The sequence below is a fragment of the Sander lucioperca genome, chromosome 6, assembly GCF_008315115.2.
Source record: "Sander lucioperca isolate FBNREF2018 chromosome 6, SLUC_FBN_1.2, whole genome shotgun sequence".
NCBI lineage: Eukaryota > Metazoa > Chordata > Actinopteri > Perciformes > Percidae > Sander > Sander lucioperca.
This window is the reverse complement of record NC_050178.1, coordinates 2187621-2199008: the sequence shown is the minus strand read 5'-3', so window position 1 is coordinate 2199008 and position 11388 is coordinate 2187621. Positions and strand designations below refer to the sequence as shown.

The following is an 11388-nucleotide window of genomic DNA, read 5'->3' as shown; positions in this document are numbered from 1 at the left end:
AAATACAGGTAGGCTGTGTACATGCGCGTGTTTGTACGCAGGTTGGGTGGTTGGGTATTTAATGCCTTATTTTCTATAGAAAATGTGCCCGCCATACATGAATACAGATGAAGGTTCACAGGATGAGGGAACCTGATCTAATCTGACTGCAGGTGTGTGTCTTCCTCGCTTGAACAGAGCTAGAGCAGAGAGAAAAGAGACGATCCCTGGAGCGATGTGACATCAAAACGCGCTACCACCGATGACCTAGAAAAGGAGCGTGCGTATATGTGCGTAAGCAACAGTGAGCTTTTGTGGCACATGGCTCAGGCAGCTGTTTACGTTGTTGATTGCGTGTCAAAAAATAGCATTGCAATTGGTTCGATTTTCCTTAAAGGCCCGCATGAGTTATATGTTTGGAAGGAATTTAAAGGGAAACAATCGAGTAGATTAAATAAATGCATGATGCGTGTGGTCTCCTCGCGACCACTCGCTATCTCATTGTCTCATAATGCGCGCTCAAGCACGACGATAAATCCATGAACATGGAATTTACCCCGCCACTATCCCTGTGTTACATTTCCAACAAGTTAAAAGCAGCGGGGATGACCCTTTAACCGACCGACGATATCAATCATTCAGGTCATCATTTCCAGACGATTAAAAAGGCGCGTGCCAAATAGGGGGCTCTCGTGTCCCTGCGCGCGCTGGCTTCGCAACATACACACAACAATAATTTGATTGGGGTCGCTGTGCATGCGGTAGGCGGAACCTGGGCTCTCTTCACATCCCACTTTTGAGAAGATTACGATTACAATTTAGTGGAAAAAACACATGACATTAACGCAGTTTGGAGGGAAGGCGGGCGGACGTAGCGGGACAGAGGCTGGAAGACACTGCAAGCGGAGGCAAGATCTGTGTGGTGATATTTGGAGTTGGATGAGGACTCTGGTACTTCTCTGGTAAGGCAATTAAAAGGCGATTGTAAGTTGTAACGTTGACGTCTAGCCCTCACTACGCATTTCAACTTAACAACGAACATGTTTTTCACAAATATGGGGACTTAAATATTAGAATACAAAGAAGAAACGACGCTCATTGAGCGTGTATGTGCAGCATAACCCCGCATGCTAAATCCGCGTGTGACATTTATCTAATGGGAGTAATTAATGGTAGTAAAAGTCAAGTCAAGATAACGTTGTTAAGGTTGTTTCATTCAAGCGAAATGCAAGGTCCTCGGTCGCCAGATAACCAGCCGTAGAGAGGTGACATTACAAACCGTGCACTTGATCTTCATGGGTAATAGTGCTCCCATTTGGACTACACAGACCCCTTTTTATAAATGCTTTCTTCCTTGGGGCTTATCTTAGAATCTGCAGAAATCTTTTACACCACTGGATAAATGTTTCCTCTGTTTAGAGTGAAACCTCAGATTAAATCAGTCATTCCAGTGATACCCTCTCACCGTGATCAAGTTAGTGAGATTAAACTTGGGCATTGGAGGGACATACTGGAAGCTCCTCCATGACCCTTCTTCTTAGTATTTTCAAATGACCGGCGTATGCTCTCCAAACTGAACACTTAGGCCACTGAATGTATGGCACTGAGGACTGGGAATGACATTGTTGAGAATGCACGTTTGAGGCATTCAGTGGCTGAGTTGCTACAGAGCCAGGCTTTAAAGCATCATTTTTCTATTGCCTGTTCTATTTTTAAATCGTAAGCGAAGCATCCACAGCTGTCTCACACCATGTCACAGCTCGGCTACAGGTGCCATCTGGTCTTCATGCTTGGTGATCTTGCCTAGTCTGACTATCACCCATGCTTTTGGTGGGATGCCAAGTCTAAATAGGAAGAGACCAACTCATCCCTTAAATAATATACACATACAGATATATATGTCTATATCTCATGTTATTGGCAGAGGAAAATGCTGCTTAGTTTGATTGGTCTGATTTAAGGCGATACATGTAATAACTGAAGTATCAAACATGCACATAGTAAATCAGATTTATTGTAAAGGCAGGTATATACTCAGAAAATTACATTGAGCAAATATATTTATTTTCCAGCTAGACTAGGTGCAAAACATCCGTTGACATGATAAACCTCTCCACAGCAGCATGGTTTCTGGAGTCACCTACAGCAGGCAAAGTCCCCGGTCATTCACTACTCCACGACGAGTCACCTCAAGGGCTTGTGAGGGCAGCAGGTGAGACTGTGACTGCTAGACTTTACAGTCCGGAGCTGGCGAGAGCTCACGTCTGGCCTGCTTGGCTTCTGCCATTATAGTTGACTGATTCCTCTCTCTGGCTTGTCGTGGGCCCATGTGCTGCCTCTCTCCAAACCCCATCCCAGAATAAAATCACAGTGTGAACACTGTACAGACTGATCCAGCCTCAGCCAGCATTGGGACGTGCTGAGCTTTTGATCTGGTGTGTGATTAACACCTGCATCTGTGTGATTCAGATTGTATCTTTGTACATGTATGAGAGTGAAAGAATGTGTCAGGTGACGTGTGGTCATGCATGTGTGTACACTGCTGAATATTGGAATAGAGATTGAAAAGATATTGTGAAACAAATGTCAATGCCCCAGCGGTTGATTATGAAATGTATCGATTGACAAGGAAAGAGGGTAGAGTTCAAAGAGAAAGAGTATGTCAACACCCCGGCGGTTGATTACAAAATGTATCGATTGACAAGGAAAGAGGGTAGAGTTCAAAGAGAAAGTAGCGAGTGCTATGCAACAAAAGGCACAGAGTCATTCACAAGTACTGTAGTAGATCACATTCAAATCATGGCCAGCAGTAAATAAGCTATCAATAGTCTTCTTAGTATTTGTTCTTCGCTTTCAATCTCAGGTGAGTGGATGAGAAAAGTTCATGGCTCCTTGTCCTACCTCTTCTTTTCTTCACTATTGGATGAGACATAGACACAGATATCCACTTAGTTCCTATTTGATTTGATCAAAGCTCCGTGTCCATGTGAAATATTCTTAACCTGCAGCAGTATTGGTTTACCTCTGCAGGAATAAAAAGAAAACATTAAGGGATTGTTCAGTTCAGTCAGTTAGAATGCAATTTAGTTCACTGTGAGAAGAAATGAACACCCTGCTGTGACTTTGTCGACGGTATTAAACTATGAAAGGACACAAGCTTTTGTCTGGACTTGAGGTTTTACAGCGATTTGATTTTGGCCTTTAACAAGGGAAACAGAAGTATTACCTTAACTCAATCCCTTTCACTGATTACAAAATCATCAATCAATCAAATATATATACAATATGTTGTATTTCCACAGTCAAAGTAATATTTTGTCAGTAGATAGATGATCTGCTTTGTGGTTTAGAAAGACTGACAAGGATAGGATAACAAAGTCTAGGTCCAAAGTTATATCTATCCCTTTGAGGGCAAGCAGGCTTATTTTATTGTCCCTAGTCAGTATCCCAGTATTTGTACATATTCTACCCGTCAATTGTTTTTTTGAAAGAGTTGTGTGGACTGACGGATATCATTGATAAAAAATTGCAGCTTGCATAAGGTTATACCACTTAGAGCTCATCTAACCAATAGGCTGGCATTTATCCTAAGTAGGAGAAATGATTATACCCTCAACACTTTGCTGTCCAGTTATCAGCAGTAGATTGAGCAGAGTCTCACATCCATGTCTAATGGGAGCAGCTGACTTATGTAATTGAAACTTCATATTGGCTGAAAAATGTACATGCACTGTTTTATCAAAGTGGGACTGCATGCATTATACCATATCCATCCTAATATTGCAGTGGTTTCTCAAAGGGTCCGTGTTCATGAGCTGTGTGCAGTTCAGTTGAAGAGTAATTGTTTTTCATGATTGATTGATTAGGCCCGAATAGATCAAGAAAAGCAAAGTTTACCAAAACGTTTTATTCCCAACACCCAGGTTGGGAACCACTGCCTTAGTGCATTTCTTTCATGTGTCCTCCTCAGGAGGAAGTCGGAGTAAAGAGGTTGGTTGGTGTGAGTCTTTCTTGGTTCTTGTATGGCTTGATTAAATTGCCAAAGACACTTCAGAAGGACAGATAGAGGAAAGTCTCACTATTGGGCCACCATAGAAAGTCCAAAGTCTTTATACAATCTTCTGAATCTCAGCTAGAGCGGAATTTTCGCTCATTATTCATCGTTGGCTTGTTGTACTTAGCACAATTCTTAGTTCTATAGAGATTGGATACTTAAGCCTTACATTGATCTGCTTACAGCCTGCTGTGCTCAGGAGTTCTCTGATTAGGATTTGGACGTCCATCGTGCTGCTGCAGCATGTGACAGAGTCAGCAGTGCAACATCCACCCTGGTGGTCAAACACTGTGTGTGTTGTACTTCCAGCTGAATGAATGCATTCGCCCCCACGGTGCACTCTTTTTCTTTTGCTCTCCTCCCATGTGATGAGGAGGAAACAGGAAAAATGGTACTTTGTTTTAGGGTGCATGATTGAGAGAAGACAGAACTTGCATTGAACAGTGTGATGTTGAGGGAGGACTGTCTGAATGGAAGGCCGGTTGGCTGATTGCATCCTGTCCTATTGTTTTAACTAATATAACTGTCATAAGGTTTCTGTGTTGAGGTTGTGTCATCGCTGTCTTTTTTTTGTTCAGGCCTTAGACAATCTGCTTATGGAGCCGCTGTGCAAAGTAACCATAGCTTACTATCCTAAGGAGACAAAATCGTATATGCTTTTTTATCAAGTAAGACCCGTTAGGTAAACAAATAGATCTACAACAGTTAGACGATTAATCGATCAAAAAGAAAATCAATCTGCAACTATTTTAATAAACAATTAATCATTTAAGTCATTCTTTAAGCACAAATGCCAAACATTTAATGATTTAAGGTTCTCAAATGACAATTTGCTACTTTTCTTGGTCTTCTATTACTTATATTGAATATTTGGGGTTTTAAACTGTTAGTTGGACAAAACAAGATATTTGATGACATCACCTCGTGCCCTAGGATAATGTGATTTCCCACTGTTTTCTGATGTTTTATAGACAAATCATTGAGAAAATGAACTGAATTGTAATCCCATGTGGGCCAAATGTTTGGCATGACACAGAAATACAAATAAATGAATGAATGATGATACTGATGAATTGATAATAAAAATAATGGTTAGTTGCAGCACTATAAACACAGACTTCTTAAAGCTAGATCTTACACATTGGTCCAAAGTCCAGAGTCATTGGTATTGTGAGGTATTTTATACTGACAGTATAACTTGCATTATTAGACAGCCTGACATTGAGACGAAACATGGGCGGAGGGCTTTTGCTTCATTGTATGCCCGAACTAAGTGAAAACCAGGTTTTTCTTTTACACAAAGTTTAAAGGAATACTTTGATTTGTGTGTTCAATTATGTTCCAACCACTTATAGGTTCTCCCCAGCAAAGCCAAATACACTCCAAAAGTACTGTATTTAGTGATGTACTTATGATGCGACGATTGTTTGAAATATACTGAACATACAGATCAGTGGCGTAGAAGTGAATAATTCTGCAGGAGTGGTTTAAGAACTTTCCATCTGAACTTAATTGATGAATCGGCAAGGCTGATATATATTGACTGATTTTAATTCATTGCAGATATAATGGTGTCAGTGGATATTTCAATCGATAAATGACAAGACATTGAAGTACAGAAATGCCAAAAATATGTTTTGAAACAGTCACCATTTTATTGTTTGTCCACCAGAGTAGTGACACATGTATTTTTATTTTATTTTTCTGTTGTATTTTTATTTGTTAAAAAAAGCTAGTTTAAGGGAACTCCCAAATTAATCTAAATTTGGTATATTTAAGCAGAAAAAAACAACTACACAAACCTGCAGTGTGTCAGGTTAAGTTGCTTGTCAGAATGTTTTCATATTTATATAGCTATACTAAAAACATCTGTTTTTTTTATTATTAAGAATGATCCAAGGGCGAATGATGCCAGAACCACCGCACCCCGCCCTCCCCATCCCAGACAACAGTTGTTATCCAACCGACGGACCAACCCATCCACACACCCCACTCTCCCTGTGATATATGTGCCTTCTAATGTCTAGGTGCTTAAAAAGAGGTGCGGAGCAGAAGGGAGAAGTTATTTAGGTCTCTCCTCAAGCACCGCCCTCGCCCTTCCTATGGACTGATTATGTGCCTCCTCTAATATGTGATGCATTAAAAGAGGTGGGGCGCGACTGCGCAGGGCCTCTTCAGGCCTCCCACAGATCGCCCTACCTGGCCCTATTCCTAGTTGATTTGGTTGTTGTTTTATTGATTGGGAGTGTGAATGATAGACATCTAGTGTGAGGAGCATTAAAAAGTGAGGTGTGCAGAGTGGAGCCGGCCCGGGCAGTCACAGGGCGAGGAGGAGGGTTGCGGAGGTGCGGCGGCAGGGAGGTCGTTCCGGGCGCACATCTCCCCTCAGGGTAGACACCCCCCTCCAACTCATCCACCCAACCGCCCCACAAGGCAGCCAGTCCCGGGCCCCCGGGGGCCAGAGCAGCACAGAGGGAGATTGATGTTAAGCTATTGAGAGGAGCAATTTGTGGTAGGTAGTGGGGCCTCATCCCAATCCTACTGATTTGTTTAGAATGCTTTAATATGTATTGGTGTGGCATGAGTGGTGAGGGTGTATGGGGGCAATGATGAGGCATGTTTGATAAGGTTAATGGTAGGTGATATCACGAAAACTGGGTCTCAGGCAGAGCAGGCCAACGGAGCTATGACTTTAGGAATTTGGAGAGTGATGGCCATATGGAGAGGGAGTCTTTTGAGTTATTTTCAGATGGGCTATTTGATATTTCTAGTGAGATGTGATCCAATAATATTTTTTTCCAGATAGAGATATGAATTTAGTTCTTTGTTTTCCAGTTCATGAGGATGGTTTTCTTGGCAACAGCTAGCACGACCAGCAAAGTTTTACTGTTAAGATGGTTCAGGTTGATTGTGGAGGTATCTCCAAGCAGACAGAGAGATGGGGAAGTTGGGATGCAGCAGCCAAGGAAGGTGGAAAGGAGCCCTGTAATCTTTTCCCAGAATTGTTCAATAGGAGTACAGTGCCAGAGTGCATGAATATATGTGTTCGGGCATGTCTGTGTGCAGTGGGTACAGATGTCTGAAGTGAAACCCATGTGAAATAATTTCCGTCCAGTGAGGTGAGTCCTGTGTATAGTCTTGTATTGTATTAGCTACAAGTTAGTGTTTTTGGTCATAAGAAAGGTATTTTTGCAGACTTCGGTCCAGAAATTGGCATCGGTGGAAATAGATAGATTTGATTCCCATTTAGCAGAAGGTAGACTTATAGTGGTGTCTGTCTGCATCACTATTCTGTAGATTTTGGATAGTAGTTTTTTTGAGGATGGTATATTGATTAACTGTCCATTGAGGTGTTGATGGTTAAAAACATCTGGTTTTGAACAGTGTGCAAATCGTGTTTGCTCTCACCATGACTTGTAAGCTTCCTTATCAGTTAGTGAGTATACTGGCATTTGCTTCCAGTGCTGTATTTGACAGCAGTCTGTGAACAGGCCAAATTTGATTTGGCATTATCATGCCAGCATTGTGTTACTGTCCAGACAGACAGACTGCCCAGTTCTCATCACCCTTACTTTATTCATTCAGATAATATGTAAGGGCAAATACATTTCCTTTTTTTAAGTTCTAAGAAAACAAAAAACACAGTTACATCTGTCCCAGTAATTTACTGCTTTGGCAAGAAGCCTTAATCTGATCATGCAATTTATCTCCATCTAATCACTTTTCCATAAATTCATCCTGTTTTTCTAATGTGTGAAAATTTAACTTCAGGTATACACCTTCCTGGCTATGACTTTTCACTCTGCCCCTATGATTCCCTTCTGCAAACAACTAGACATGGGTCGGTTACCGGTTTCAAGGTATCCCACGGCTTGAAAAAGTCACGGTTTCAAAAGCACTAACATTTTCAGAGTCTTCAAGGACAGAAAGTGCAGTTTTGAAATCCATCTCCCTGCCAGTGTGCAGTGTGTTTAAAAATAAAATACATTATGTTCAATTGAAAAAAAAGGTTTTTTTACACAGACATTTCAAAATAATACATTTTAAAGCTGTAATTGCAATACCGTGAAACCGTGATATTTTTGCTCAAGGTTATCATACCGTCAGAATCTCATACCGGCCCATGCCTACAAATGACGTACACAATGTCACATTGTGGCATATATTTTTGTTGTTGCAATGTGTATAACACATTTTTTAGACAACACACAATGTGCCATCTTGTAACAAAACACTTAGTTGTACAAGTAGTCAGTGTTGTGTATGTAAAATATGTTATAAAAGGTGCTTGTTAACAGTTAATTTGCAGTTTTGCATATTAAGCGGCAGCATAGCACAATGTTACTGTGTTCTGCACAGAGGTGATGAAGGCTGAGGTCACATTCAAATCAAGTGAATAATTTGCTCTATATATAAAGTATGTTGTTGAAACAGATGTGGGACTGTACAGCATCTTAACAACCTGTCAAATATTTTAAAGCAGCTCATCACCTCAAGAGCAACACGGCATTCAGCATCCTCGCTGTGAACAGTATTTGTATCCACACTGTTGATACCTGATTTCCCCTTTTTTGCATTTCTCAATTTTGATTTCTGTTGCTGTTTGGGCACACTTTCCCGCAGTGACTTAAATTTACTACGCTTTAGGTCCATTCTGCACCTGTGGTGTGTGTGTGTGTGTGTGTGTGTGTGTGTGTTTGTTTGTTATACTATGTTAAACATAAACTGCACCCTGGAGCTACAATTTGACTGTCATCTAAGGCCAATGAGCTTAATAAAGGATTGTGTAAATAACAGGAGAAAATCTGCTTGATTACAGATTCTGCTGGATTTGATAACATTCACACAATTTGCAAGAACCAGTTTTGAATGGAAATATCTCCGAAATATTTTACTGGGAACTGCATTAACAAATTAATGAATACATGCATGCATAAATAGAAAGAAAAAGTGCAGTAATAATAAACAAAGACCAAATTTTACTATTTTACAGCACCAAACAAATAGAGGATGGAAAGTAGGGCTGAACGATTTTTGAAAATAATGTAATTGCAATTTTTTTCCCAAATATTGCGATTTCGATTCGATTATTTTTTTAAGCTCTTTGTCTTCTGTATTATTCAACAAAGACAAACAAATCATTTTATAGTATGAACAACACACAATTACACACTACACAGTTAAAAAAGTAAAAATATAGTATATACACACACACACACACAACAGTGTATTTTTTTTTTTACAGTCTACAGAGAGGAGCTGCCTCCAGACCCTCCCCCTCGTGAATTTGCGTGCTGCCGTGTGCACTTGCTCAGAGAGACTATCGTTGCGTTAGCTAGTTGCTGGTGTTCTTGCCGTGGGATTAACTGTACTAATAAAACCGTTGAAAAACCCGGCCACGCTGCTGTGAAAGCTCCCCGAACGTTATTCATCAGAGTCTGGTTGTTACCCCTCTCAGTGGCAGCTCCTCCACTCCATATCTTTATAACGGAGCTAACCGCTAACTGGAGCTAACCGGAGCTAACCACTAATCAGAGCTAGCTAATAGTTGCCAACCGAGCCTTCAGTTCTGCGTGTCTGTATCCATTAACTGCACGTATGGACTCGAACCAGAATAAAACCCTTCATTTTATTAAAATGGCTGTAAAAGTTTTAAACTACAACTCAGAGTTGTTTGAATGACAGAAATCAGCTCAAGGTACAGTGTAGCGTTAGCGTGCTAAGTTGATGCTTTCTCTGCAGAGTGCAGACTGATTTGCTCTCGCGAGTCATGTGACCAAATCGCAGCCTTTGCGATTAGGAAATCGCGTTTTAACATATCGCGATATTATCGCAAATGCAATTAATCGTTCAGCCCTAATGGAAAGTTTTAGTTTTGTGGGACTTGAATTTAGCTAATGCACTATAGCAATCTAATTCTTTTGAGAAGACATTGCAGTGTGTGCAGTTTGTGTCTCATTGAGCGAATCAGATGCTACTAGCGCAAAGTTAAAGGTGCTGTAGGTAGGATTGCGAAGATCCAGGACTTAGCCAAAAAATTGAACATCAACAACTTCTCAGTCCCTCCCCCCTTTCTGCTAAACCCCAAAACAGTCTCCTAAGCCCCTCCCCCCACAAGGGAGAATGAATGCGTGTGCATGAGTGATTGACACACAGTTAGACACCCCCCCTGGCCATGATCGGTGCATCTGAACAGGGAGCGTGGATTTTTTTTTTTTTTTAAAGATTATTTTTGGGGCTTTTCCCTTTATTATAGTGACAGTGAATAGACATGAAAGGGGGAGAGAGATAGGGGATGACACGCAGCAAATGGCTGCAGGTCGGTCTCGAACCCGGGCCGCTGCAGGACTCAGCCAACATGGGGCAAACGCTCTTACTGGGTGAGCTAGAGGCCGCCCCTGGGAGCGTGGATTTTTGCAAATCGCACTACAGGCTGTAGGTGGTGCCAGAGGAGCTGGATTTTTTTTTTTAAATTACCTGCTTCATGTAGTTCTACCAAAACTTTTGACCAGTAGAGGTACGTAAATCTGACCCTTCACATCATATTGATTACTTTAGTCCTGCATCTTACCACTCCCCTTTTGTTTGATCTCATAGGACTTTACTTATATCCTCAATCCCATCCCAATAGCTGTTTGTACCTTTCACTTGTCCTTCTTGCACTGTTTTAAAGAAGTCTCTGGACTACTATGTGTGGTTATACATTGCTCTATTGTCCCTTCATGTATGTGGGATGTCTAGTGTCAGAGTTAAGCCAGAGTGACAGAAAGAGTTGTGTGAACCTATAAATAAATTACATTTTCAGTGAGTCACCAGTCTGGTGCTCTCACGTAGGCATGTCACGAGACACTAAACACAATCCACACCGTCTGATGCCTCACTCTTTACTGGGTGCTGCCCCACGTTGTAGTGCAGACTTCCTTGAGCTACAGCACGCCAGTCAGGGCAGGAGACAAAACATTGGCCTCTTCGAGTCTCGCAGAAAAAATACACAAATTTGAGTGACCAAACAAGTGACTCAAAATCAACAGTCTTAGAGAGGAGATATTGCGGAAAAAATTATTTTGGAGTGGATTTTGCCGTTAGAGTAGAGGCACATGCAGAACTTTAAATTTATATTGTCATTTAATAGCCATTGAAGCATGAAGCTCCTTATATTCCTTGGTTACCAACTTGTTATGGCTGGATGCATTATGTGTGTGGGTTTTTCATCTGTCTGTAATCTCAGGACCCGCTGGAGGGAATTTCTTCAAATTTTGCACAAACATCCACTTGGACTCAAGGATGAACTGATTAAATTCAAGAATAAACACAAGTTAACATAATACAGAAGCTTTATTTGATAAAGACTTTGT

General features: G+C 41.1%; 1 protein-coding gene across 4 annotated transcripts in view; it reads left to right on the top strand.

Annotated features, from left to right (window-relative positions):
- The first annotated feature begins 318 nt into the window (after positions 1-318).
- The window catches only part of LOC116041725 (sodium-coupled neutral amino acid transporter 3-like), a 43279-nt gene continuing 32209 nt past the window's right edge, over positions 319-11388 (top strand). For 2 of the 4 annotated variants that reach the window (XM_036001854.1, XM_036001853.1), the window contains exon 1: positions 2663-2842. The gene's annotated coding sequence lies outside the window, so the exon portion shown is untranslated. Of the gene's footprint in view, positions 942-2662; positions 2843-11388 lie in introns of those variants that run through there. The other 2 variants (XM_031287767.2, XM_031287768.2) reach the window with 2 other exon arrangements.